Source organism: Paroedura picta, chromosome 1 (assembly GCF_049243985.1).
Source record: "Paroedura picta isolate Pp20150507F chromosome 1, Ppicta_v3.0, whole genome shotgun sequence".
Lineage (NCBI taxonomy): Eukaryota > Metazoa > Chordata > Lepidosauria > Squamata > Gekkonidae > Paroedura > Paroedura picta.
The window spans coordinates 102,605-128,341 of record NC_135369.1 but is presented as its reverse complement, the minus strand read 5'-3'; the positions used below and the strand labels follow the sequence as shown (position 1 = coordinate 128,341).

Sequence of the window (25,737 nt, the reverse complement as noted above, 5' to 3'; positions counted from 1 at the left end):
GGATGGCCAGATTTGCGGTCCCCGTGGCCTCCCCAGTGGGGGTGCGCCAGCCGTGGCCGTCCTGTCGCTTGCCTTGGTCGCCCCTGTGGCCACTCAGGGCTGCTTTGCTGGGGCACTGGGAAGGAACTGGCACACCTGTGTGTGGGGGGGAGGGGGGTGCCCAAGTGGGGATCGGAGCAGGGGCAGAACGCACCAGGGCCCAGCCGGGATCTCACCTGCTGGGTCCAGTCGGTTTAATTCCATCTCATCGGATCTAGCCCATTGTGGCCCCTGGCGGGAACGTGGATTGCCTGCCAGAGGGATATAGGTTGAGGGCATGTTCTCTGTGGGGTTGTGGCTTTGGTGCTGAGCTTGCAATACGAGGGCTGCTTGTGGGTCCGGCACCCCTGCCCCCGAGTGGGAGGCTCTTCCCCAGTGCGGCCAGGCTCGGCCGGGGGCTCCCTGGTTGGGGTTAGGGTTAGGCAAGGCCCCAGAGGAGGCTCCCCGCCGCCGGGGCCCCCAGGAGAGGCCGGCAGGCAACATCGGCGCCGAAAGAAAAGGGGCCTGGCAGCTTAATGAAATATTAACTTTGGGGAAATATCTCTCTTTCATTAAGAAGAACGAAGCCGGAGCTTTCCCGGCAGACGGGGGGCGCGGGCTGCCAGCGAGGGAGGGAGGGAGCGAGGGATTTTGCGGCCCTTTCCCCCGGTCTCCAGGCTGGCCCGCCGGGGCCCCTCCAGCCTCCCCCCCCCCCGCTTCCCTCCCGGGGGCCGGGGCCGGGGAAGGCGCGCCCAGGAAGCCTCTTTGTCGCCGGGGGTCTCAGGGAAAGGCCGGCGGCCTCTCCGAGGGGCCCTTTAGCCGCCCGGGCTCTGCGTCCGCCCCGTCCGCCCCCCTCCCCTCCCCTCCCCCGCCGCGCCCGCCTCCCTCGCGCTTTGTTCCCTGTCTTAGGGCGGGGGGGGGAGTGACCTACTTTTCGCCCACGGAGTTCGCCGCCTCCCGGCAGGGCAGGGGCGACGGAGGGCGGGCGGGGGGGGGGGTCGTCCGCCGGGGGGGGGCTTCTCCGCATCCGCTCGGGAAGGTCCTGTGCCCCGACCATGGGGGGGGGGCTGCATGGGGCGGGTCCGGGGCTCGAACCAGCGCTGCAATCCGACTTCCGAAGGGGCTTCTTCTCTCCCCCGGCCGCCTGCTGGCGAGGAAAGTGGCTTTGGAGGGGGGCTTGCTTGGTCGAAGATCCCCGAGGAGCGAGTCAGTGGTCACCTCCCCCCCCCCTTCCACTCGGGCCTCTGCGCTCTGCTTGTCGCTGGGGGACGCCTGGCCTGCCTCGCAGGAAGGTTTTGCAGAGTGTGCAGAGGTACTGCTTGGCGTGCTTGAGCTGGGGGGGGGGGGCGTTGCGGTGGCTGGCATCCCGGCCAAGCCAGTGTGTGTGTCTCCCCCCCCTCCTACCCCAGCCGTCCCTCCCCAGCCAGGCTGCCGGCCTTTTGTCTTTCTGCCTGGCTGAGCCCTTTCAAGGTTTTGTTCTGCCCCAAAGACAGAGAATGCGCCGTCTCCCTGTGGGTCTGCAGGAGTGTGTGTGTGTGTGCGTGCGCATGCCTTCCTTTCACAAGCTTGTGGCATCAGGGGCTTGTTCTCCCCCAAAGTGACAGAGCCAGGCAGGTGGAAGCCTGGGAGAGGGGCTCGCTTCCCCCTCCCCATGGCTTTTGGGGGTGGGCTTGCAACTGCCAGAGGAGCCCCCTGCCTCTGCGCACTCTGGCTGTGGGAGTGGGGGATGGAACAGTGTGCTGGAATGAAAAACTGGAAGGCCCGCGGGGGGGGGGGAGTGCGCACAGTGAGGGGCCCCCTTTAGGGTTACGAGATGCTTGAATTCCCCTGGCTGGAGATTTGGGGAAGGCAAAGGAGAGAAAGGGTCAGAAAGACTGGCTGCTGAGCTGGGCACCTGGCCCTTAACACACACACACAGACAAGTTGGCCCGGAAGGGTCTCTCTCCTCCTTCCCCCTGGACCCCCAAGAAAGGTCTTCTGTACCTGGACCTTGCAGCGGAAAGCAGAGTTCTCCTGCACATATGCAGAGCATTTTGCCTTTGCACTGAGGGCCTGCCCCACAGCAGGCGGGGAGGGGGGCTTCCGTGTCAGGAGCTCTGTAGGCTGGATCCGGCTCTCCTGACCTGCCTTCTCGGGCCATGGAAGATCCGGCTGCCAGAGATCCCCTGTGGGAAAGGGGGCAGAAAGGGGGGGGCGTCCCAGAGGCCACCAGCCACGGGCCGCCCCCTTGCACAGTTTCTCCAGGCCCGCTGACGACAGCTACTCCCAGATCTCAGAGCAGCACCACAGTATGGTGTAGCATCCTCTAACTGGAGAACTGGGCTTGATTCCCCACTCCTCGTCCACATGCAGCCAGCTGGGTCACCAGGAGCCAGTCCCAGTTCTCCCAGTGCTGTTCTCCCAGAGCTCTCTCAGCCCCTGTGTCTGTGGTGGGGAGAGGAAAGGGAAGGGGTTTGTTGGTTGCTTTGAGACTCCTAAAGATAGTGAAAAGTGGACTATAAAATCCTCTCTGCTTTGGTGGAATTCCTGGCACATGTCTGTCCCCCCCCCCCCCCCCGCCCCAGCTCTTGGGATTGTCACAGGCTGCAAGAGAGAGTTGCTGCCACTCGGCACATGCCTGAGGCTGCGCTCCCAGCACCAGCAGCCTTGTCCAGGGCCCCCAAAGGGAATGAGCATGCCCCCAGATGCATGCAGGGACCCTCCTGTGGGCCCCGGGGAGAGGGGCCCCAATTGCACTCTGGGATAGTTTGCAATGTGGGAAGGCTTCTCAATTCAAGGCTCGTGTGCTCTCGCCCAGACGTCTGTGTTGATCAATCTTGGCTGTACGGTGTGTTTCTAAAATGTAAAAAGAATCCACTGGTTTTGTTGCAGGTGCCAATAAATATAAGTTTAATTTCATTGATCTCAAGAACAAGTCATGTCAGACCAACCTTATCTCTTTTTCGAGAAAACGATTACCTTGCTGGATCAGGGGAATGCCGTGGACATAGTTTAGCTGGATTTCAGTAAAGCTTTTGAGAAGGTTCCACATGATATTCTTGTTCACAAGTTGGTAAAATGCGGTATGGATCCTAATTCTGTCAGGTGGATCAATAACTGGTTGACAAATCGTCCCCAGAGGGTCCTTGTTAATGATTCAGCATCTTCTTGGAGAAGAGTGACAAGTGGAGTTCCCCAAGGATCTGTCCTGGGGCCTGTGTTGTTCAACCTATTTATAAATGATTTGGATGAGGGATTAGAGGGGATACTTATTAAATTTGCAGATGATACTAAACTGGGAGGGGTGGCAAACACAACTAAAGACAGCAACAGAATACAGGATGATCTTGATAGGCTCGAGAAGTGGGCTAAACTGAATAAAATGAAGTTCAATAGGGACAAATGTAAAGTTCTGCATTTAGGTAGGAAACCCCAAATACACCAATATAGGATGGGGGAGACTTGTCTTGGCAGTAGCATGTGCGAAAAGGATTTAGGAGTCTTAGTAGACCATACATTGAACATGAGTCAGCAGTGTGACTCGGTGGCTAAAAAGGCAAATGGGATTTGGGGCTGCATCGAATGAGTATCGTGTCCAGATCACGGGAGGTGATGGTACCGCTTTACTCTGCTCTGGTTCGGCCTCACTTGGAGTCCTGTGTTCAGTTTTGGGCACCCCAGTTGAAGAGGGATATTGACATGTCCAGAGGAGGGCAACCAAGATGGTGAGGGGTTTGGAGACCAAGACGTAGGAGGACAGGATGAGGGAGCCGGGTCTGTTTAGCCTGGAGAAAAGGCCACTAAGAGGTCATACGATCACCATCTTCATATACTTGAGGGGCTGTCCTAGAGAAGATGGCACAGAGTTGTTTTCTGTTGCCCCAGGGGGTTGTTTTCTGTTGCCCCATAACTAACGGGATGAAATTAATTAAAAAGAAATTTCATCTAAATATTTGTAAGAAGTTCCAGTCAGAGCGGTTCCTCAGTGGAACAGGCTTCCTCAGAAGATGTTGGCTTAGAATCACAGAGTTGGAAGGGACCTCCTGGGTCATCTAGTCCAACCCCCTGCACAATACAGGAACTCACAACTGCCTGTTCACCCACGGTGACCCCCCATTTCATGCCCAAATGACCCCCCTCCACCAAAATTCTGCAGAATCCAGCCTGGCCTGGAGGGAATTCACCTCCCATCCCACAGTGGCAGTCAGCAATTAGGGTTGTGCCCTTCGGCCGCCGAAGTGGCCGTTCCTTCCTGAAGCAGCCAGCGCCGTGGCCCAGGGGGAGAGGGGCAGTGCCGGTGCTGGCGTGCCAGTCAGTGCCCGCACGCAAGCACAGAGCAATTCCCAGGGTCTGCAAGGAAGGGCCACGCGGGACACTCCTCCCTTCCTGCCCCCCCCTCACCATCTGCCTAAATTCTCCTTTGGATGATTTTAAGCAGAGGCTAAATAGTCATCTGACAGGAATACTGATTCTGTGAATTTAGGCAATAGTAATTTATGCAATAGTAGTAATGGTAATTGTAAGTTTCATTGGGCAGAGACAGAGCAGAGCATGGGTTCATATTGCAAGAGTCTATAGACTCCTGATATGTTGTAACGGTTTATTCTACTGGAGTTTTGTAAGTTTTTTTGTATCTTTCCTTTATAGTAGCACTGGCGAAGGAACAAGCCACCCAGGGGCTCCTTTTGACACTTTGAAAATAAAAGTTTGACCGGCAATGTCAGCTTGAGTCTCTCTGTTCTCTGATTCTGAGAATTTAGGCAGATGGGGAGTGGGTGGGGCAGAAGGGATCATGTCCCTGCTTGGCTCTTGTGGCCCTTTCTGGCAGGCCCAGGGAAATTGAGCAGGGGGTTGGACTAGATGGCCTGTATGGCCCCTTCCAACTCTATGATTCTATGATTCTATGATTCTAAATGTCGATCGCCACTTTAGTGTCAGGAGGCAAATTTCCGCCAGGCCAGATAGGCAAGGGATTCTGTTTTTTTGGGCGGTGGGGGGATCTTCTGGGCATTTTTTGGCGGGAGCCTCATCTGGTCACTGTGTATTTCCTGCATCCTGCAGGGGGTTGGACTAGATGACCCTGGAGGTCCCTTCCAGCTCTTGGATTCCATGATCTACATTTTTATTCCCATGACTGTTTGTGTAAGGAGGATCCTGGTGCCCTGCTTGGCCCAGGGGACGGCCCTGGACATTAGTCCGTGTCCAAATCAGACTGTTTCTGCTAGCGGTTGTTGCACTGCCGGGTTCTGGAGGAGTCTGCGCAGGTGAATTCTTGCACAGCCTCCTGGGAATTGTAGTGTATCTCCCTATTTATCCTGCTTTCTGTTGTCCTTGAAGCCAGCTCCCCATTTTGCAAGAAGGCAGCAGAGTTCCAAGGATGATAGAAAGGAGTGGGATGGTCAAAAAGGTTTTGGCCTAGAACTGGGGGGATCTGGGTTCTAGTTCTGGCTCAGATGTGGAGTTCAGAAGTCCAGTGGTGGAGGGTGGAGGGTGGAGGGTGGAGGGCATCAAACAGGACGGCAGGGGAGAAAACCACAGCAGTGCACTGGGGGCCAGCTGGCCGGCGGTGGCCGAGGACCCTCCCCTTGGGCTGATCCTGTGTTGAGCAGGGGGTTGGACTAGATGGCCTGTATGGCCCCTTACCACTCTAGGAGTCTATGATTCTATGATTCTATTGGTCTTGGAACAGGAGGGCCTCAATGCCTCCCTCCTGCACTGAGCCGAGGGTTGCCGGCTTCCGCTTGGGAAATACCTGGAGCCAGGAGTAGGCAGGATGTGGGGCTCTGGAGATGAGCTGTAAAACTGGGGGGGTCCCTGCTCCCCTCCTGGAGGCTGGCACCCCTCAGGGAGCCCAGTGGGGGTTCTGCAGGCACAGAAACATGAAAAGCACCAACGCCAAGTGGTCAGGCGAGGGCCTCTTCAAACGAGTCCACCCGGTATTTCCCTCTGGAATTACGTCTAGCCGGCCGGTCAAACTGCAGCAAGGCTCAGGGTAGTCTTCAAAAGCAGCCCCGAGGAGAGCACACTGCAGTAATCCAGCCGAGAGGCTGCAGCCCGGTGGATTTGTGGGGCAGGATCAGCCGTGAGCAGGAGGAGAGACCATTTCTGCGTCCCCCAAGAGTGCGGGGAGGCGTTGCAGGTGGCAGAAGTAGCCTGCTGCTTTGCCCACAAGGCGCTCCAGAGCGGTAGGGGGGCCTCTGGGGGAAGGAGGTCCCCCGTGGAGGGGCGGCAGGCCCCTAGACCCGAGCCCCCCCCTGCTGCCAGGCAGCTGAGTGATGCCCCCTGAGGGGGGCTCCATTGGGCGCTTCTTCTCAGCCCCCCTGGCCATGGGCGGGGATTGGGGGGCAGGGGGCTCATCCAGGCTTCCGCCAGCCACCCAGCCACAGGCATAATACGAACAGCCCCGAGAACGGGCAGCTCTGCCCCCCCCCGGGAGCTCTGACCCCCTGGTACAGCATGAGAGCAGAGAGTTGACAGAGGGAGCGACATATTCCGGAATTTTTTGCCCCCCCCCCAGAAGCTCCCTGCTGTGCCCCACTTCAAGCCCCTGGGGGGGCAGCCTGTCTGGGGACAGGAGGGACTGGGGGGGCTCACCAACAGGTTCTGTAAAGGGAGGATGGGGGCTTGCATGTACTTGGTAGCATTTGCGATGGGGGCTGCCCCCCCCCCATGAGCAGGCTCTGGAGTGTGACTGATCAGCCCCCCCATCTCTCTGGGTCACTTGCTGGGTCCCCCCCCACTTCCAGGCTCTGTAGTGGGCAGGGGTCTGCTCTTGGCCAGGCTCTGCCAGGTTTGGCCATTCACAAGGATGGGGGCCGCCTGTCGGCCAGAGGGGCTCTAGTGGGGGGTGGGGGCATGGGGCCAGAGTCTTGAGAGTTGGGTCTCCGGCCTGGTTCTGGCTCCTACTTGCCCCCACGGCTGAGCCCCAGCCCCAGGCCTTGGGTGTGTGTGTGTGGGGGGGGGGACGATTCGCCTCTTAACTTGAGCAGCCTGGCTTTCCAGAGAGTCCCCGACAGCTTCAACGCGTCTCCAGCCACGGCTGGCCTGGCCTCCCTTGGGAAGGGGGTGCCCCAGCGGGCAGGTTGCTCCAAGGCAGCTGGGGCTCTTGGTGGCTTTGGGGGTCTCTCTTCCCTTTTGTTTTGTTTTTTTCTGGGGCCAGGCTTGCTGGCATCTTTCCGGCCCGGCCGGCAGCGGAGTCACACCTGGGGAGGGGAGGGGAGGGGGTTGGCAGCTGTCCGTCCGGGGCTGTGTGGGTGACAAATAGTTCTCGTGGTATTTATTAGGTGCGGGATATTTAGGACACTGCAGGCGGAGAGGGGCAGGCCGGTTTCCTTGTGTCAGCTCATTGTGTATTTATGCTTCCTTTGGACACAGTTTTAATTGAACACGAGTCCCCTGTTTTCCTGGGCTCATTACGGCTCCCTCCCTCCCCCCTCCCTCCCCCCCTCCCACATGTGCCTCCCCTCATTGGCGGAGGAGAGCGGGGCCTGGAATGGAAATTTGCTTTGTGTCATTGATTTGGGTGATGGATGTGTTGGGAGGCCGAGGTCCCACTGCTCCCCCCCCCCTTGCAACAGGCAGCTCATTGCTTGGCGGGGGGCAGAACACGGGCAGCGGGTATCGGGGGAGGGCAGAACCCAGGCCAGACGGAGGCCCTGGAGGACTCTGCTGTACCCCAGGGGGCCTGCAAAAAGGGGCCCCCGCAGGGGTCTTGGCCTGGGGGTGCCTCCTGGGTCCAGGGTGGTCTGCACACCCCACGGAAGCTGCCAGGCCTCAGGGAAGGGGAGGGGCCTCTGCTTGGCAAGGAGAAGGTCCTCAGGTCAGTCCCGGCTGGTCCAGCTGCTGTCCCAAAGGCCCTTCTCTGCCTGGAGCTGGAGGGAGGCGGCCAGTCTGAGCGGACCGTCCTGACCCTTCTGGGCCGAGGGTCTGACTTCTCTGCAGGACAGGCAGGACGGCTCTTTCACTGGGGAGGGGGCATTGCTCCCCGCTTGGCAGGCAGCAGCCCCCCCAGATGAATCCAGGGCAGGAGGAGTCGAGAAAGACCCTCTTCTGCTTGAGGCCCTGGAGAGCAGACATCCCTCACCTGGAGGCCTCCGGTTCCTGAGAGGGCAGCTCCATGCGCCACTCAAGCGGGGCCGGGGGGGGGGGCTGCTCTCAGGAGGGATCAGGGAACCTGGGAAGAACAAATGTTTTGCCCCTCCCCTTCATTCTCATCAGCTTATCGGCCGCTGCGGCCCCTCAGGCCTTCTTTGTGCTAGGACCCCCCCCCCTTGTAAGCACACCTGTGCTCAGCCCCATCAGCTGGAAGTGCCTGTCAGGAAGGAGAGGTGGGCTTTGGGGCAGACTCCGCCTCCTTTTCCCATCCCTGGTTCTGACCCCCCCTCCCCCCCCCGGGTTGCCGAGATGGGGAAGTGAAATAGATTGAGGCTGACGTCCCACGGGGGGTGGGGGCTGCTGCTTGCGGGGGGGGGCACACGGCCCGTCTCAGTGGCGGGGAGATAATCGAGGTGGAATATTTGATCGGGCTGGGAAATGAGGTGCTAAATTTGTTGTGAGATGGGTGTCAAAATCAATCCAGGCGCCTTCCTTCTGGCGGGGACAGGCAGCTAAATGAGAAATCATTAGGCTTCCTTGTCAGGAGGGACCAGGTGGGCATATTTCGGGGGGGGATCATTAGCTTCCAGGCGGGTGCATGCGCCGTGCAGGAGGCAGGGGTGATGCTCCCCGCGCTATTGGTTCCCACACGGAACCGGCTGGGATCCTCCCCTTGGGGGCCACGGAATTGGGAGGGGAGGGGGAGCAGCAGCCTCAGCCCCCCACCCCCCCCCGCCCCGCAGGCTGCTTTCCCTGGAGGATTCAGGTGAGGCCCTTGTCTCTTGGGTGCCAGCTTGGAGGGCAGGCCGGATGCTCTTCCTCTCCAGCCAGCTGCTTTGGGCTTTTGTGCGGAGGGTCTAATCCTGCCCACTGCCCGCTCCCTAGGCCATTCCCTTCCCCTTTTCACCAGCGAGGGATGACCCACTGGGAGGCCTCCGTGGCACGCTGTGGCCACCTTTGCGGGGTCTGTTCCCCGTGGCTGCCAAGGGGGCTTCAGGGACTCCGTTCCAGCCCTGCAGAGGGGAGGAGAGCTGGGCCCGTCCCACCAGAGCGCCCCTGGCCTTCCGATTCGGACCCCGAAATGCCACCAGCCGAAACTCCCAATATCGGGCCTCTCCTTCTGCGCTCTGCACGTGCTCTGTGGCCGAGGGACCCGCCGTTTCTGGCCTGATGGTCTCTAAGAAGCCCCCAGTGTTGGCTGCGGCAGACCAGTGGCTGGTGCTCCTGGGCCCGGCCTGCCTGACATCACGGACGCCAGCCTGGAGCCCTCGCAGTCCTGGGACCCCGAAGCTGGAAGTTCTCTCTTTGCATCAGGATCCAGGGAGTGGGGGTCTGCCTCCCTCCCCCTTCCCCCCCCCCGTGTCGCTGGGAGGGGCAGGGGATCCGCCTGGGTCAAAGGTGTGTGTGTGGGGGGGGGGGCTGCTGGCAGGGTTGGCTGGCCTGCTCTATCTTCACCACAAGGCCCCTGTGGGGGTGGCCCTAGAGCAGGGAGGGCCAAGCAGGCACTCCAGGTGTCCATGGACTACAATTCCCATGAGGCAGGGTCATGCGAGTTGGCATTCCTGGACAACTGGAGAGTCACAGTGTGGCCCCCTCTGGCATGGAGGCTTCGAGGGAGGGAGGGGCTGGATGCAGGGATTGGAGTTCCATGGCTGAGCTCTGGCCCCTCCCCGGAGAGCCCAGTCTGGCGGGTTGGTTGAAGCCACAGCGCCCCCCGAGGGGCCTTTCCCTGCATGGCTGAAGGCGGGCAGGACGTGGCCCCTCAGGGACCGCTGCATCTCTGGCTTTCTTCTCCAGGGATGCTTTGAAATGCAAAAGGACAGGTTTTGTCCTTTGGGCTGGGGGGGGAGGGGTGGGGCTGCTAAGCCCCTGTTCCCCTTCACATGTTGACCCGGCCAGGAAGGAGGCACCTGGAGGGGGGGGGAGCTTCTTCTTCCCAGAACTCCTAGGAGAGGGGCTTCCTGTGGCAGGGGGCAGGAGAGGATATCTGATCCTGAGCACAGGAAGGAGGGGTCTTGGGGGCTTTTGGCTGGTGGTCTTCGCCTGCTGACCATGGGAGAAGGGGCCTGCTCCTGGAAGAGGAGGGGAGCAGCCCCCTTGGACATGGGAGCAAAGCAATGAGACTCTGGCGCTTCTTATAGAATCATAGAGTTGGAAGGGGCCATACAGGCCATCTGGTCCAACTCTTGAAGCAAAGGGGCCTGCCCTGCACTTAACACCAGAGAGGGCATGTTTAGCAGAGGGACAGGAGGACTGGAATGCTGGAAGGGAAGGGAGCATGTGAAGGGTGGGCGCTACTCAAACAGGAGCTATTGCATGCTCAATCAGTGACTATCCCAGAAAGACAAAAACACTGCAGGAGCTCTAAGAAGCCTATTCGGATGAACAGAGAACTTCAAGAGGAACTAAGAAAGAAAAGGAAAATGTTCAGGAAATGGAGGGAAGGACAGAGCTCTAAAGAAGAGTACCCACAGGTTACTAGGCACTGTAGATCAATCATCAGAAAGGCCAAAGCTGAGAGTGAGCTAAGATTGGCCAGGGAAGCCCACTGTAACAAGAAAAGATTTTTCAGTTATGTGAGGAGCAAACGTGAAGTAAAGGAGGCAATAGGCCCACTGTTGGGTGCGGATGGACAAACTCTAACGAAAGATGCAGAGAAAGCAGAAAGGCTTAGTGCCTATTTTACATCAGTTTTTTCCCACAGGTCAAAGTGTTTAGGCACATCTAGAGATGGCTGTAGCCAAAGGATAGTGTCTGGGTGGCAGGTTAACATGGATAGAGAGGTTGTCAAGAGGCATTTAGCTGCCCAGGATGAGTTCAAATCCCCTGGTCCAGATGAAATGCACCCGAGAGTACTCAAAGAACTTTCCAGAGAACTTGCACAGCCCTTGTCCATCATCTTCGGAACCTCTTTAAGGACTGGAGATGTCCCGGAGGACTGGAAGAGAGCAAACGTTATTCCGATCTTCAAAAAGGGGAGGAAGGATGACCCGGGAACTACAGATTACAGTGAGTCTGGCCTCTGTTGTGGGGAAGATAATGGAGCAGATATTAAAGGGAGCGATCTGCAAACATCTGGAGGACAATTTGGTGATCCAAGGAAGTCAGGATGGATTTGTCTCCAACAGGTCCTGTCAGACCAACCTGGTTTCCTTTTTTGACCAAGTAACAGGTTTGCTGGATCGTGGAAATACGGTTGATGTCGTTTACTTGGATTTTAGTAAAGCTTTTGACAAGGTTCCCCATGATGTTCTGATGGATAAGTTGAAGGACTGCAATCTGGATTTTCAGATCGTTAGGTGGATAGGGAATTGGTTAGAGAACCGCACTCAAAGAGTTGTTGTCAATGGTGTTTCATCAGACTGGAGGGAGGTGAGTAGCGGGGTACCTCAGGGCTCGGTACTCGGCCCAGTACTTTTTAACATATTTATTAATGATCTAGATGAGGGGGTGGAAGGACTACTCATCAAGTTTGCAGACGACACCAAATTGGGAGGACTGGCAAATATTCCGGAAGACAGAGACAGAGTTCAACGAGATCTGAACACAATGGGAAAATGGGAAAATGAGAACAAGATGCAATTTAATAAAGATAAGTGTAAAGTTCTGCATCTGGGTCAGAAAAATGAAAAGCATGCCTACTGGATGGGGGATACACTTCTAGGTAGCACTGTGTGTGAACGAGACCTTGGGGTACTTGTGGACTGTAAACTAAACATGAGCAGGCAGTGTGATGCAGCGGTAAAAAAGGCAAATGCCATTTTGGGCTGTATCAACATGGGCATCACATCAATATCACAAGATGTCATAGTCCCATTGTATACGGCACTGGTCAGACCACACCTGGAGTACTGTGTGCAGTTCTGGAGGCCTCACTTCAAGAAGGACGTCGATAAAATTGAAAGGGTACAGAGGAGAGCGACGAAGATGATCTGGGGCCAAGGGACCAAGCCCTATGAAGATAGGTTGAGGGACTTGGGAATGTTCAGCCTGGAGAAAAGGAGGTTGAGAGGGGACATGATAGCCCACTTTAAGTATTTGAAAGGTTGTCATTTGGAGGAGGGCAGGATGCTGTTTCTGCTGGCTGCAGAGGAGAGGACACGCAGTAATGGGTTTAAACTAAAAGTACAACGATATAGCTAGATATCAGGAAAAAAATTTCACAGTCAGAGTAGTTCAGCAGTGGAATAGGCTGCCTAAGGAGGTGGTGAGCTCCCCCTCACTGGCCATCTTCAAGCAAAGGTTGGATACACACTTTTCTTGGATGCTTTAGGATGCTTAGGGCTGATCCTGCGTTGAGCAGGGGGTTGGACTAGATGGCCTCTATGGCCCCTTCCAACTCTATGATTCTGTGATCCTGTGATTCTATGACTGCGTTTCATCCCATTTCTTTTGGTCTCTACTTCTGAACTCTGTGCTGTGCTAACGTTCTGCTTTTTAAACCTGTTCTCTTAATAAATCTTTTCTAAATGGGAAGCGGGCCGTGGTTCTCTGATCCATGTAGAGCTCTCCTGCCTCGGAAGTGCAAAGGAAAGCCCCAGAGGACTCTGGAGCTGGGGCTGTGGGAGACCACCCAAGCGTGTGTAAGGGGCAGCTGGGGGTCCTGGCTCCCCCAGCTGCGACCCTGTGCTTTAGCTAGATGGTGGAAGAGGTTATCCAGAGAGTTTGGTTTGCCACCCGCCTGGAGTTGGCGACTGGCCAGATCAGAGGGTAGGCAAGGATGGAACGGGGCCAGAGCTCAGGGGCAGAGCCTCTGCTGGGCAGGCAGGAGGTCCCCGGTTCAATCCCAGGCAGCATCTCCAGCTGAAAGGACCAGGCAGGAGGGGATGGGGAAGACCTTTCTCTGCCTGAGACCCTGGAGAGCCCTGGGGAGGGGCCAGAGCTCAGGGGCAGAGCCTCTGCTGGGCAGGCAGGAGGTCCCCGGTTCAATCCCAGGCAGCATCTCCAGCTGAAAGGACCAGGCAGGAGGGGATGGGGAAGACCTTTCTCTGCCTGAGACCCTGGAGAGCCCTGGGGAGGGGACAGAGCTCAGGGGCAGAGCCTCTGCTGGGCAGGCAGGAGGTCCCCGGTTCAATCCCAGGCAGCATCTCCAGCTGAAAGGACCAGGCAGGAGGGGAAGGGGAAGACCTTTCTCTGTCTGAGACCCTGGAGAGCCCTGGGGAGGGGCCAGAGCTCAGGGGCAGAGCCTCTGCTGGGCAGGCAGGAGGTCCCCGGTTCAATCCCAGGCAGCATCTCCAGCTGAAAGGACCAGGCAGGAGGGGATGGGGAAAACCTTTCTCTGCCTGAGACCCTGGAGAGCCCTGGGGAGGGGCCAGAGCTCAGGGGCAGAGCCTCTGCTTGGCAGGCAGGAGGTCCCCGGTTCAATCCCAGGCAGCATCTCCAGCTGAAAGGACCAGGCAGGAGGGGATGGGGAAGACCCTTCTCTGCCGGAGACGCTGGAGAGCCCTGGGGAGGGGCCGGAGCTCAGAGGCAGAGCCTCTGCTTGGCAGGCAGGAGGTCCCCGGTTCAATCCCAGGCAGCATCTCCAGCTGAAAGGACCCGGCAGGAGGGGATGGGGAAGACCTTTCTCTGCCTGAGACCCTGGAGAGCCCTGGGGAGGGGCCAGAGCACAGGGGCAGAGCCTCTGCTTGGCAGGCAGAAGGTCCCCGGTTCAATCCCAGGCAGTATCTCCTGCTTAAAGGACCAGACAGGAGGGGATGGGGAAGACCTTTCTCTGCCTGAGACCCTGCAGAGCCCTGGGGAGGGGCCAGAGCTCAGGGACAGAGCCTCTGCTTGGCAGGCAGGAGGTCCCCGGTTCAATCCCAGGCAGCATCTCGAGCTGAAGGGACCAGGCCGGAGGGGATGGGGAGGACCTTTCTCTGCCTGAGACCCTGGAGAGCCCTGGGGAGGGGCCAGAGCTCAGGGACAGAGCCTCTGCTGGGCAGGCAGGAGGTCCCCGGTTCAATCCCAGGCAGCATCTCCAGCTGAAAGGACCAGGCAGGAGGGGATGGGGAAGACCCTTCTCTGCCTGGGACTCTGGTGAGCCCTGGGGAGGGGCCAGAGCTCAGGGGCAGAGCCTCTGCTGGGCAGGCAGGAGGTCCCCGGTTCAATCGCAGGCAGCATCTCCAGCTGAAGGGACCAGGCAGGAGGGGATGGGGAGGACCTTTCTCTGCCTGAGACCCTGGAGAGCCCTGGGGAGGGGCCAGAGCTCAGGGACAGAGCCTCTGCTGGGCAGGCAGGAGGTCCCCGGTTCAATCCCAGGCAGCATCTCCAGCTGAAAGGACCAGGCAGGAGGGGATGGGGAAGACCCTTCTCTGCCTGGGACTCTGGTGAGCCCTGGGGAGGGGCCAGAGCTCAGGGGCAGAGCCTCTGCTGGGCAGGCAGGAGGTCCCCGGTTCAATCCCAGGCAGCATCTCCAGCTGAAAGGACCAGGCAGGAGGGGATGGGGAAGACCCTTCTCTGCCTGGGACTCTGGTGAGCCCTGGGGAGGGGCCAGAGTTCAGGGGCAGAGCCTCTGCTGGGCAGGCAGGAGGTCCTCGGTTCAATCCCAGGCAGCATCTCCAGCTGAAAGGACCAGGCAGGAGGGGATGGGGAAGACCTTTCTCTGCCTGAGACCCTGGAGAGCCCTGGGGAGGGGCCAGAGCTCAGTGGCAGAGCCTCTGCTTGGCAGGCAGGAGGTCCCCGGTTCAATCCCAGGCAGCATCTCCAGCTGAAAGGACCCGGCAGGAGGGGATGGGGAAGACCTTTCTCTGCCTGAGACCCTGGAGAGCCCTGGGGAGGGGCCAGAGCTCAGGGGCAGAGCCTCTGCTGGGCAGGCAGGAGGTCCCCGGTTCAATCCCAGGCAGCATCTCCAGCTGAAAGGACCAGGCAGGAGGGGATGGGGAAGACCTTTCTCTGCCTGAGACCCTGGAGAGCCCTGGGGAGGGGCCAGAGCTCAGGGGCAGAGCCTCTGCTTGGCAGGCAGGAGGTCCCTGGTACAATCCCAGGCAGCATCTCCAGCTGAAAGGACCAGGCAGGAGGGGATGGGGAAGACCCTTCTCTGCCTGGGACTCTGGTGAGCCCTGGGGAGGGGGGAGGGGCAGAGCTGCCAGCCTGAGAGTTGTGATTTTGATGGACCAAAGTCAGATTCATCTGCTTTATATGATCCCCAAGTAGGGCTGCCAGCTCTGGGCTGGGGAATAACTGGAGACTTTGGGGCCGGTGCGCAGGATTTGGGTCCGCAGTGGAGTGTAATACTGTGGAGTTTGGCCTCAGGGGATTTTCTCCAGGGGAGTCCAGGTCCCACCTGGAGGCTGGCATCCCTCCTTCTGGAGCCCTGCAGGGCATCTGCTGCCTGTTGTCTTCCCCGGAAGGAAAGCAGGAGGCAGCTGAAGTCTCTCTGCTCCCCATGGAAGAGGGGCCTCTTGGGTTTTGCATCTGGCAGGAAACCCTACAAGAGGAGCCTGCCTCTTTCTTGTTCGCCTGATTTCCCTTATGGCCGCCCCCCCTCCACTGAGACCTCCGGCAGATTGGAAGTGTGGTTTGTTTTTAAAAAACCAACCTTTTCAATCCGTCACGGAGGATGTGACCAGCTGCCAATTTGTGCTCATCTCTCTGTCCATCAAGGGCAGTTCAGGGGGGAATTCTCAACTTGACACGTGCTCCCCTGGCCCAGAGGATGGCTCGCAATTCAACCGTCATCCTTCCGCACCAGTTGCTGTCTCGTGGCCAGGGTCTTGTGCCCCCCACCCACCCACCCAGGCACACCGGTGTTAGGGCCACGGGGCACGTGAAGCGCAGTTGTTTGGGGCTGGCGGAAGCTGTGGATGTCTCCGTCCCTCCCCTCCTTTTGGAACCTCCCCTTGCCCGTGGCTTGTTGGGACGGGAGGAATTTCAATCTCCTTTTATCGCCTCCTTTTCTCATGGAGTCTCCAGGCGGATTATGGGAACGGGAAAATGGTGCATTCAGGACCAGCCGCAAAGAGGACGGGAACTGCAGAGCCATGAAATCAGAAACGGGAGAGTCGATCCCCGAAAGAGACAGTGGAAGACATTCAGGAAGGGCTGCTGAGAGACAGGGAGGAAGGAAGGAAGGCAAGAAACACTCGGATGTCCACAGCCCATTAAAAGCACCGTCCCCATTCCCCACGTGAAACGGGTTGGTTTTCTTGGCGTCCCTTTGCCCTGTGTGAAAGGCCCCCCAGGACGGTTCTGTTCCCCACCTGTGGGAACACGACAGACGTCTGCCTGCCTTGGGCTTCTGCCCAGGTCTTCCTCCTCCGGCCAGATAATTGCGGAATGGGTCCTGCCCTCCCGCTCAGGACAGCCCAGCACTGATATTTGGGGCAGCTTCTCCTGCTTGCTGGTGCCGGAGTAAACCTGCTTCTTTTCCTCCTCCCTCTGTGGTCCTTTCAGCCCCTTCCCCTCCTCCCCCATCAACGATATTCCCGGGAGAGAAATCACCCTGGCAGGGCCTAATCCGCCTCCGAATATCTTCCATTCCCAAGGATTTTGCTCCTTCTCTTAGGCCTGAGTGCTCAAGGCCTTAAACTGGCCATCCTTAATCCCCCACGCCCCGTTGGCTGAAGCCCAAGCAGAGCTGCTTGTCTTGCTGGCTGCCCAGGAGGGCTGGGTCCCCCCCCCCACAGGTTCTCTGTGCCTCTTGCCCTGCGCATGGGCCTGGGCCTCATTCCCCCCTCTGCCCCCCCCCCAGTCCGCAGGGGGCTGCTTCCAATTGTGCTTCCCCTCCTGTCTTGCTGCCGCCCCAGAGGGCATGGGCAGAGTCCCCGTTTGGGTGGGGAGAGGGGGAGGAAGCCCCACTGCAAGTGGGAAGCGGCATCCTTCCATGGTGGGCGGGGAGCGTGACTGTGGGGTCCTGGGGTTTGAACAGCCCCCTTTCCAGGCCATTGAACTCTCCCTTGGATGGAGCGTAGCTGTTTCCCATGTTTCATGTCATATTCGTTCTGTGCGCATCGGCAGAACCATCAGCAGAGGAGGAGGAGAGGCAGGCGGGCCGGGAGAGGTGGAGGACCCCCCCCCTCATTTACACTTCCGTTGGGGCCTGTCGCTCTTTCCTGCCCCTGGGGGGCCTGCCTGGCATGACTCTCCAAAGCGCCTGTGTTTTTTAACTGCACAGCTTGGGCAGCAACCAGCTTTGGAGGAGGGGTGTGCCCCTGTTGCCCCCCCCCCCCCAGTGATGGCAGGACGTAGGGTTTGGCTTCCCTACAATGGTCTGTGGGGTGGGACTCTCCCCCCCACCCTGCCTCCCTCTTGGGCACCCTTGCCAGCCTAGCAGGGGGTCTGGTAGCATGAGATGGGCCCACCTGCTCTGGCTGTCCCTCGGCGTGGGGGGAGGAGGGACGCCAAGGGGGTCCCAGGCACGTGCTCAGCATGGAGCCCGGTTGGCACTCTGGCCATGTGGGCATGGGGTGTCTGAGGTGCAGTGGCCCCAATCCCCTTCCCCTGAGACCTCTTGCTGCACTAATGTTCAGCTGTGGCTCCCCAAAAGCCCTGCGCCCAGGGAATCTTGGCAGCCACTCCTGCAGAGCCTGCATTTAAAGGGGGCAGAGAGGAGAAGGAGCTACGTGGAACCTCCCTATTCAGAGGCCGTGTATCTGAGACCCAAAGGCTGGACAAAAGAGTGAGGGTACCTCCATGCCTTTCGGGTTGGCTTCCAGGAGGCCTCTGGGCAGTGGTTGCTGGCCCAGGGAGGGGTGGGGGCTTTGGGCAGACCCAGCTGGCCTTTCAGACTCCTCAGAACTCTTGTGTTAGCTGCTTGCTCTGAGAACACAGCAGAGGAACTATGGGACCATGCAACTCTATTCGGCAAAGGTGCTTCCTAGACCCTTCTGGGCAGGAGCCTGGCAAGGCAGCATAAAATGTGCTAAAGGAATAATGCATTAGCACACCCCTGTGAGGGAGGCCAGTTTGCCCCCCTGTGCAACTGAAGCACGGAGGACGGGGAGCAGAGGCTTCCTCCTAGAGACCTCCCCCAAGCTTAACCTATATCCTGCCTTTCTGTCTCCTCTTTATCCTCACAACAACCCTGTGGGGTAGGAGGCTCAGCTAAGCATATGTGACTCGCCTGAGCCACCCCTTGGGCTTCCGTGGCAGACGGGGGATTCAAGTTCTCCCAGATCCTGGTTTGACAGTCTGACATTACACCAGGCTGGATCTCACCAAGGGACAGTTAAGCCCCCCCCCTCAATGTGTCCTCTTGCCCTCGCCTGTCCTTTGATCCCTTCCCCCCCCCCCAGTCTGGATCCCGCCAGGAGTTCTCCCCCTGCCCCCCCTCCTTGCAAGAAAACAGAATGAGCCAAAGGTTGAGAAGGGGCTATTTTTCCGTTCCAGTGATTGGGGGGGGGGGAGATACGACTTCTGTGCACACACACACACACAGACACACGCACACAAACATACATATAGATGGGTGGAAGCCAAGGGCTTGGGGGGAAACCTGAAATTTAAAAGCAGGGAGTGGGAGTGAGGGATAAAAAAGTCCAGCGTGGGGAGATTTAGTTCCATCTGAAAGCTGTCGGTGTGAATAAAAAGCTTTTCTTTGAACCCTCCGTTTAATAGCGAGAGGAGAGGGAGAGATTGGAGCCGGGAGCCCCGGGGTCTAATCAGCCGCTCATTTGATAAATGGGGAGAGACAGGGCCCGGAGTGCCCCCCCCCGCCGCCCCTGGTGTGCACGCTCTCCCTTGCGCTCTCCCTCCCTCCCTCCCTCTCCCCCCCCCCCGCTGCGGCTTCCCTCTCGGCCCCCTCCCTCCTCCCTCCCCCTGGCCAGGCAGGCCTCTGACACCCGCTGGAAGAAGTGCTTGTGGGCGGCGGGTGGGACCCAGAGGCCGTGGGGCCTGCAGAGGCGCATCTGGAGCCGCGGGCCGTCCGACAGGCACGTTGGCTGCACTGGTGCAGAGGCCCATGCAGGGGAAAGCGGGGGCAGGGGCCCGGGGGCACCCTCCTGCACCGCTCGGCTTCTCTGGGGGGCCTGACTCTGCCCGTTCGCTCCCCCGCCTGCCCAGATCAGACCCACAGCCTGCCAGCCATGGGCCAGCCGGGATCGGCTCTTCAGGTTTGGGGGCCGGGCTGCCTGTGGTGGTGGTGGCTGCTGTTCCCCTCTGCCAGGGAGTGGCAGCGCCCGCCTCCAGTGGCCAGTCGGAAAGGGGCTAATGATTCCCAGAGTCAGATCAGATAATATTCTGCAGGGCCCACCGGGGAAGCCGCCCTGCAAAATGGGGGCCTGCCAGATCCTCCGGATTCAGTTGTATCCAAGCTGGGAACTGTTGCCTGGATTATTTCTTGTAGATCCTTGTAAAGGTAAAGGTAAAGGTATCCCCTGTGCAAGCACCGAGTCATGTCTGACCCTTGGGGTGACGCCCTCCTGCGTTTTCTTGGCAGACTCAATATGAGGTGGTTTGCCAGTGCCTTCCCCAGTCATTACCGTTTACCACCCAGCAAGCTGGGTCCTCATTTTACCCACCTCGGAAGGATGGAAGGCTGAGTCAACCTTGTGCCGGCTGCTGGGATCAAACTCCCAGCCTCATGGGCAAAGCTTTCAGACGGCTGCCTTACCACTCTGCGCCACAAGAGGCTCTTGTAGATCCTTGTATTGGACATAAATATGCAAGATTGCTGGGTTATTACTGATGATTCTCTTGATTAATGACTATTTTGTACTTTTGGAAGCACTATTTACCCTGTTAATGGTACCCTGTTATTCCAGAGGAGCTGGCTGGCCCCTGGGTGAGGCGGGAGGCTGGACTGGAGGGACCCTCCCTGGCCTGACCCAGCAGGGCTCTTCTGAGGGTCTTCTCAGGGGAAGGCCTCGGCCTCTCTGCCCTGTGGCTGGCCCTGCGGAGGAACTGGCTGGCCCCTGGGTGAGACGGGAGGCTGGACTGGAGGGACCCTCCCTGGCCTGACCCAGCAGGGCTCTTCTGAGGGTCTTCTCAGGGGAAGGCCTGGCCTCTCTGCCCTGTGGCTGGCCCTGCAGAGGAACTGGCTGGCCCCTGGGTGAGACGGGAGGCTGGACTGGAGGGACCCTCCCTGGCCTGACCCAGCAGGGCTCTTCTGAGGGTCTTCTCAGGGGAAGGCCTCGGCCTCTCTGCCCTGTGGCTGGCCCTGCAGAGGAACCGGTTGGCCCCTGGGTGAGACGGGAGGCTGGACTGGAGGGACCCAGCTTTATTTCATCCTATGGTTTGCTTGCTTTTTTGTTGGATAAGTGATCTCAGTTGGAGAGTTTCTTTGGAGTTTTCATGAACTCAGCGCGTCTCCTCTGGTGGAGAAGTAGCGATGTCCTTCTACTGCTGTGTGTCTTGGAGGTTTCGTGCAGCTGACTTCTAAACGTCTTGCATGCCCAGAAGGCCCCAGATGTGAGGTGAAGAGCTGGTTTTTAAACCCTGCTATTCACTGCCCAAAGGAGTCTACAAGCCTGAGTCCGCTAGGCTCCAGGGGGTCAGTGTCCAAGAAGCCTGGCGAAGGGGCTCCCACCTGAAGCTCCTACCTGAAGATCTGGCTGGCCTCTTGAACCCAGCCCTTCCGCTGCAGATCAACACAGCTGTCCTCTGAACCCCCCTGCAGAGCGGGCCACCATTCTGTGGCCGGCCAAGAGAGGGAGTGCAGCTCTGGCAGCTCCTCTAGTCCTTTGCCTGGCAGGAAGCAAGCCCGGCTCAGGCTGGGGGGGGGTGCTCCAGTGGTGTGTTGGGGGGGGCTGGCTGGCGGGCTTCCTTTCAGGGGCCAGGCTGGGCCTGGAGGTTGCCAACTGCCACGCGGTCCCTGGCAGGAGGTGTCCCAGCCGCAGTGATTTCTTGTGATCGATGCTGCCTGTTGGTTTCTCCCGTCATTGATTTGGCTGCGGCGTTTCTCTAATCCGAAAGGAAGCACCAGGGAGGGGCCTCCGCTCGGCTTGTGGAGGGTCCCGGGGTGAGGGGTCAGCAAGGCCTTTCTCCCCCTGACACCCTGGAGGGCTACAGCCAGACAACAACAGGGGCAGCTCGGACTTTGAGAGACTGGGGGGTCCAGAGCCACTGCTTGGCATGCAGAAGGTTCCGGGTTCAATCCCCAGCATCTCCAGGTAACAGGAGCAAGCATAGAATCGTAGAGTTGTTAGGAACCCCTGGGTCATCTAGTCCAGCCCTCTGCACTATGCAATAGGTGGCACGATGGGCCTCCTTACCTCAGAGATCAGCTGCCAGTCCGAACAGGCAATACTGACCTCAGAGCATTGATGGTCTGATTCCGTAGAAGGCAGTTCCAGGTCCCCCTGTGGCTCAGGGGGAGAGCATCTGTTTGGCACACGGAAGGTCCCCGGTTCAACCCCCGGCATCTCCAGCTAAGGATGAGGTCGTGTGTGATGGGAACGACCCTTTTACGCCTGACAGCTGCCAGTCGGACCAGACGAGACTGACCTTGACAGTCCAACGGCCTCGGTTCAGCACAGGGCAGCTGCACGTGTTAATGGCCCCTTCCTGCAGGCGCCTGTCAGGTGCTCTTCTTTTTATGTGCAAGAAGTTCTTCGGTGGTTGTGGGGGGGGGGCTGATTCTGTGCGGTTCTTGAAATGTACCGTGTGCCAGGTGCCTTCTTGCGCATCGTAGGCCGTGAGTGATTTGCAGCATGCGTTTCGGTCTTTCATTTCTTCTGCCTATCCCAACAGCCCTGTGAGGTAGGCTACAGCCTCTTCCTATTGAGGAGGAGAGCTTCATGCACAGCTGTGTGAAATGGCAGGGGAAGGGGGGGGAAAGGGGCTTTGGGAAGCCTTCTGTGTCCTGCCCGCCCCCTGGCCCTCGGGACTTCCAGGCAGGACCCCGTAGTTAGCAGCTGAAATCACAGAGTGCCTGAAGGGTGATCCGGGGGCTCCCTGTGGCTTCTCCGAGAGCACTCATGGTCCTGGGCTGGAGCTGGTGCTTGGCCACCGCGGCCCTCCTCCCCACACCAAGGGGGCTGAGGGAAGCCACACGCCTTCCTGTCCCTGGGAAGCGAGAGCCACTCTGGGCTTGGGGCCCGTCCTGGAGCACCTCGGGGGGGGGGGCGGCAGAGTGTTCAGAAGGCCACGTGGCCGCTGGGGTGGGCAACAGTGACGAAGCCACACGCTTCAAGGTGTGGGCTGTGGGGAGCAAAAGCTCCACGTGTGTGTGTGCAGGACCATCAGGAGCTAGCATGGTGTGCTGCAGCCAGCTGGGCAGCCTTCAGCTAGTCACAGCCCTCTTAGAAGCTGTTCTCACCAAGCAGTTCTGTCTGGGGAGTTCTTTGAGCCCCACCTCCCTGCCTGGGTGTCTGTTGTGAGGAGAGGAAGGGAAGGCGACGGGAAGGCGCTTTGGGACCTTCGGGCGGGGAAAAGCAGGGTATAAAACCAACGTTGCAGCTTCTTTTTGTGAGTTGTGGTGACCTGGTGCATTAGTGACCTCCAGACTGTTCTGAACAGCCGGACTCCAGCCTGGCCGCTGGAGGGTCCGGGCAGCTTCCTGGAGAGAGCCCCTCTGTCTCCTGTTGGGTCTTCCTCATTCCCTGGCATTGTTGCCTGTTCCAGGGAGCCGAGTCTTGGTGTGAAGCCTCAGTGCTTGTCCTTCTAGGGAGAACTTCTGGATGGCGCTACCCAAGCATAAAGGGATGCAGAGGTTCTTCCTGGGCAGGGGCAGGGGCAGGGGCAGGGGCAGGGGCAGGGGCAGGGGCAGGGGCAGGGGCAGGGGCAGGGGCAGGGGCAGGGGCAGGGGCATGCCAATGTACAGGTTGATCTCTGCCAACTGCCCCCCCCCTGCTGCCCTCTTTCCACTTGGCCATATTTGTTGAGCACCTCTTAGGAAACGGGGGAAGCCCCCCCTCCCTCCCTCTCTCTCTGGGGTCCCCTTCTTCTTGCTTGCTCTTTAGCCATAATTATGGCACAGTTTATCCTTTTAATCTGCTGGAAATGTCATCCGGACACAGAGTAATTAAAGCGAGGCAACCACGTCTCCTCTGCCTCCGCTGCGTGTGCCGGGCCCATGCAATCACGCCCCCCCCCCGAAAGGGGCATCCCTAACATGAAGAACGGGGTGGGGGGCAGCGGGGTGTCGTCCTGGGGCTGCCAATGCTCTCGGGTCGTTCCTGGCAACGTGGGGAGGACTGGGGGGGGGAGGGAGCTCAGTGGGGGCAGAATGTCACTCTGGGACTGGGCTTCCTCTTAGACTTCATTTTTATGCGGTGGGGCCCACCCTCGGAAGCTGCTGTTTCCTCTCTGTAGTTTGGAGCTGATTCCAGAGCTGCAGGCCCCTGGATCATCTGTGAGGGAAGGAGGAGCACGAAAAAGGACTTGGAGCGGCCACCCACCCACCCACGGCCAGCTCTGGTCTTCAGATAATTCTTTGGTTGCACAGGATAAGCCCCTCAGTCTGGTGGGATCAGACCAGTGGCCCCAACCGGTGCACACGCTGTCTCACACGGTGGCCCAATCCCAGGGGCCCTCAGGAGCCCCTCAGCAGGGCCAGGACTCCAGATGCCCTCCCACTCTTGACCCCAGTTTGGTTAGCAGTGCGGACTTCTAATCTGGCATGCCGGGTTCGATTCTGCGCTCCCCCACATGCAGCCAGCTGGGTGACCTTGGGCTCACCACGGCACTGATAAAACTGTTCTGACCGGGCAGTGATATCAGGGCTCTCTCAGCCTCCCCTCCCTCACAGGGTGTCTGTTGTGGGGAGAGGAAAGGGAAGGCGACTGTAAGCCGCTTTGAGACTCCTTCAGGGAGAGAAAAGCGGCATATAAGAATCAACTTCTGCTTCTTCTTCCCAAAGAGACGATCCCTGCCCCAGACAGAAGAACATCAGAGAAGCCCTGTTGGGTCAGGCCAGTGGCCCTTCCAGGCCAACACGGTCACACAGTTTCCCAAACCCAGGGGCCCTCAGGAGGTCCACCAGCAGGGCCAGACCTCCGGCAAACAGGGGACAGAGCGTCACCAATCCCTCATGGCTGGTAGCCACTCGAGGCCCTCTGCTCTGTCAGTCGATCCGTGTCCTTGTGAATTCCTCCTGTGAACTCCTCTCGGACCCCTCCTCGGCCTCCTGCTCATGAGCGCCATGGGGTGCCTACGAGGGAGGGAGGGAGGGAGAAGAGGGCTTCCCTCCCTGCTTTCTCTCCGGCTTCCTCTCCCTTGGCCCCCCTCAGCCGTGGTTCCTCCCGGCTTCTGCCTGTCTTCAAAGGGAAGCAGTTCCGCCCCCTCCATCCTGCGACTGGCCCTTTGCAGCCCTCCTGAATGTGACACCCCCACCCCCCCGCACGCACACGCACCCACCCCTCTGGGATTTGGGGCAGGCAGCCAGAGAGGCGTCCCAAAGAGGCCTTGGGCCAGGAGTTGCCCTCAGCTGGGCGGGGGCTGGGAAGCCACCTGGAGTGTTGCCCCCACGAGAGAGGAGCTTGCCTCTGCTGGGGGGGGGGTGAGACGCCCCCCCCCAGGGAAGCCGTGTCGGATCAGGCCAAGGTTCTGCCCAGGCCAGCGCTCAGGTTGGCTCCCTGGCACCGGCTGGGTGGAAACGGACCGCCTGCAGGGAGGCTTCTGAGGGCAGTGCCAGCGGGGGGCCTCAGGCTGCCCCCTCCGGGATGGGGAAGCTGGCTATTTGGGGGGGGGGGCTTGGCGAGGGGCACGATGCCAGAGAGGCACAGATCCCTTTTGCCCAGAGAGCACTGTGACTGTGGTAGATCTCCAGGCCCCTCCTGGAGGCTGGCAACTCCATGGCTGCCCCTTATCCCCCAGGGACATTTGCTTTTGGAGAGGGGCTCCCACCAAGTGCTTCTGCAGGGAGGAGGGGCCTCCATTGTGGGGTGGGGGGGCCACTTACAGCAGCCGGGACAGGAGCCGTTGGTCAGGGGGGAAGAGGCTGTGAAAGTTCTGGGTGTGGGGGTCGCAGTAGGGGGTGCTTTGGGGGGGCTCCTCCCGGCTCCTCCCCAGGGATGGACTGGCTGGCAGGAGAGACTTTCCCCTTCCCCAGAAGTGGGCGAGCACCCTGGCCCGCAGAGGCACAGCCCGCCACCCGGACCGACCCTACCCGTCTCGAGGCCGCCCTGGGGCTGGGGCTCCTCCGGTGCCACGTGACTGCCTCCGCGGCCACTGTGGGCAAGGCTGCTATCGACCCCGCTGCCCCTCCCGGGCAGGGCTGGCAGCCACGTGGGGCCAGGACTCTCAGGCCTGCTGCGGAGAGAGGGGTAGGACTGCTTGTGCAGATCCATGTGTGTTGGGCGGGGGGGGGGAGGGTCAACCCTGCACGGCTGCCGGGGCCTGCTGCTGCTGCTGCCGCTGCTGCTGCCGCAGGGTTGTCTTCTGGGGCCGAGCCATTGGCGGCCTGGCTGCTGGGCCAGCGGGGCAGAGAGGCAGCTTGAGATGCACGACTCCCCAGAGAGCACCGCCCGTTTGCCCCCATGCAGCAGCCTGGTTGGAGGAGGCGTTACCTTTGCATTGGGGAGGCCAGGCTGCCCCCCTCCCAAGCCGCCATTTCCTCCAGGGGGGCTGATCTCTGGGGTCTGTAAATCCACAGGTCTCCAGGCCCCACCTGGAGGTTGGTGACTCTTTGGGGTGCCCCTTCTCGACTGCTTCCCACAGGGTGCCTCAGTCCGGCCAGGGCGCTGCAGGATGAGCGGGTGGGCCTGGGGAGAGTGGCCATGGCTCCCCTCTGGGCACCCCCGGCCTGCCCCTCACGGGTGGGAGGGGGCCTCTGAGCTGCCCTGAGCC

The 25,737-nt window shown here is 59.6% G+C and overlaps 1 protein-coding gene across 1 annotated transcript in view; it reads left to right on the top strand.

Annotated features, from left to right (window-relative positions):
• KIRREL1 (kirre like nephrin family adhesion molecule 1) overlaps positions 1-25,737 on the top strand; it is a 72,560-nt gene that overhangs the window by 22,250 nt on the left and 24,573 nt on the right. The gene's annotated exons all lie outside the window — the stretch shown is intronic.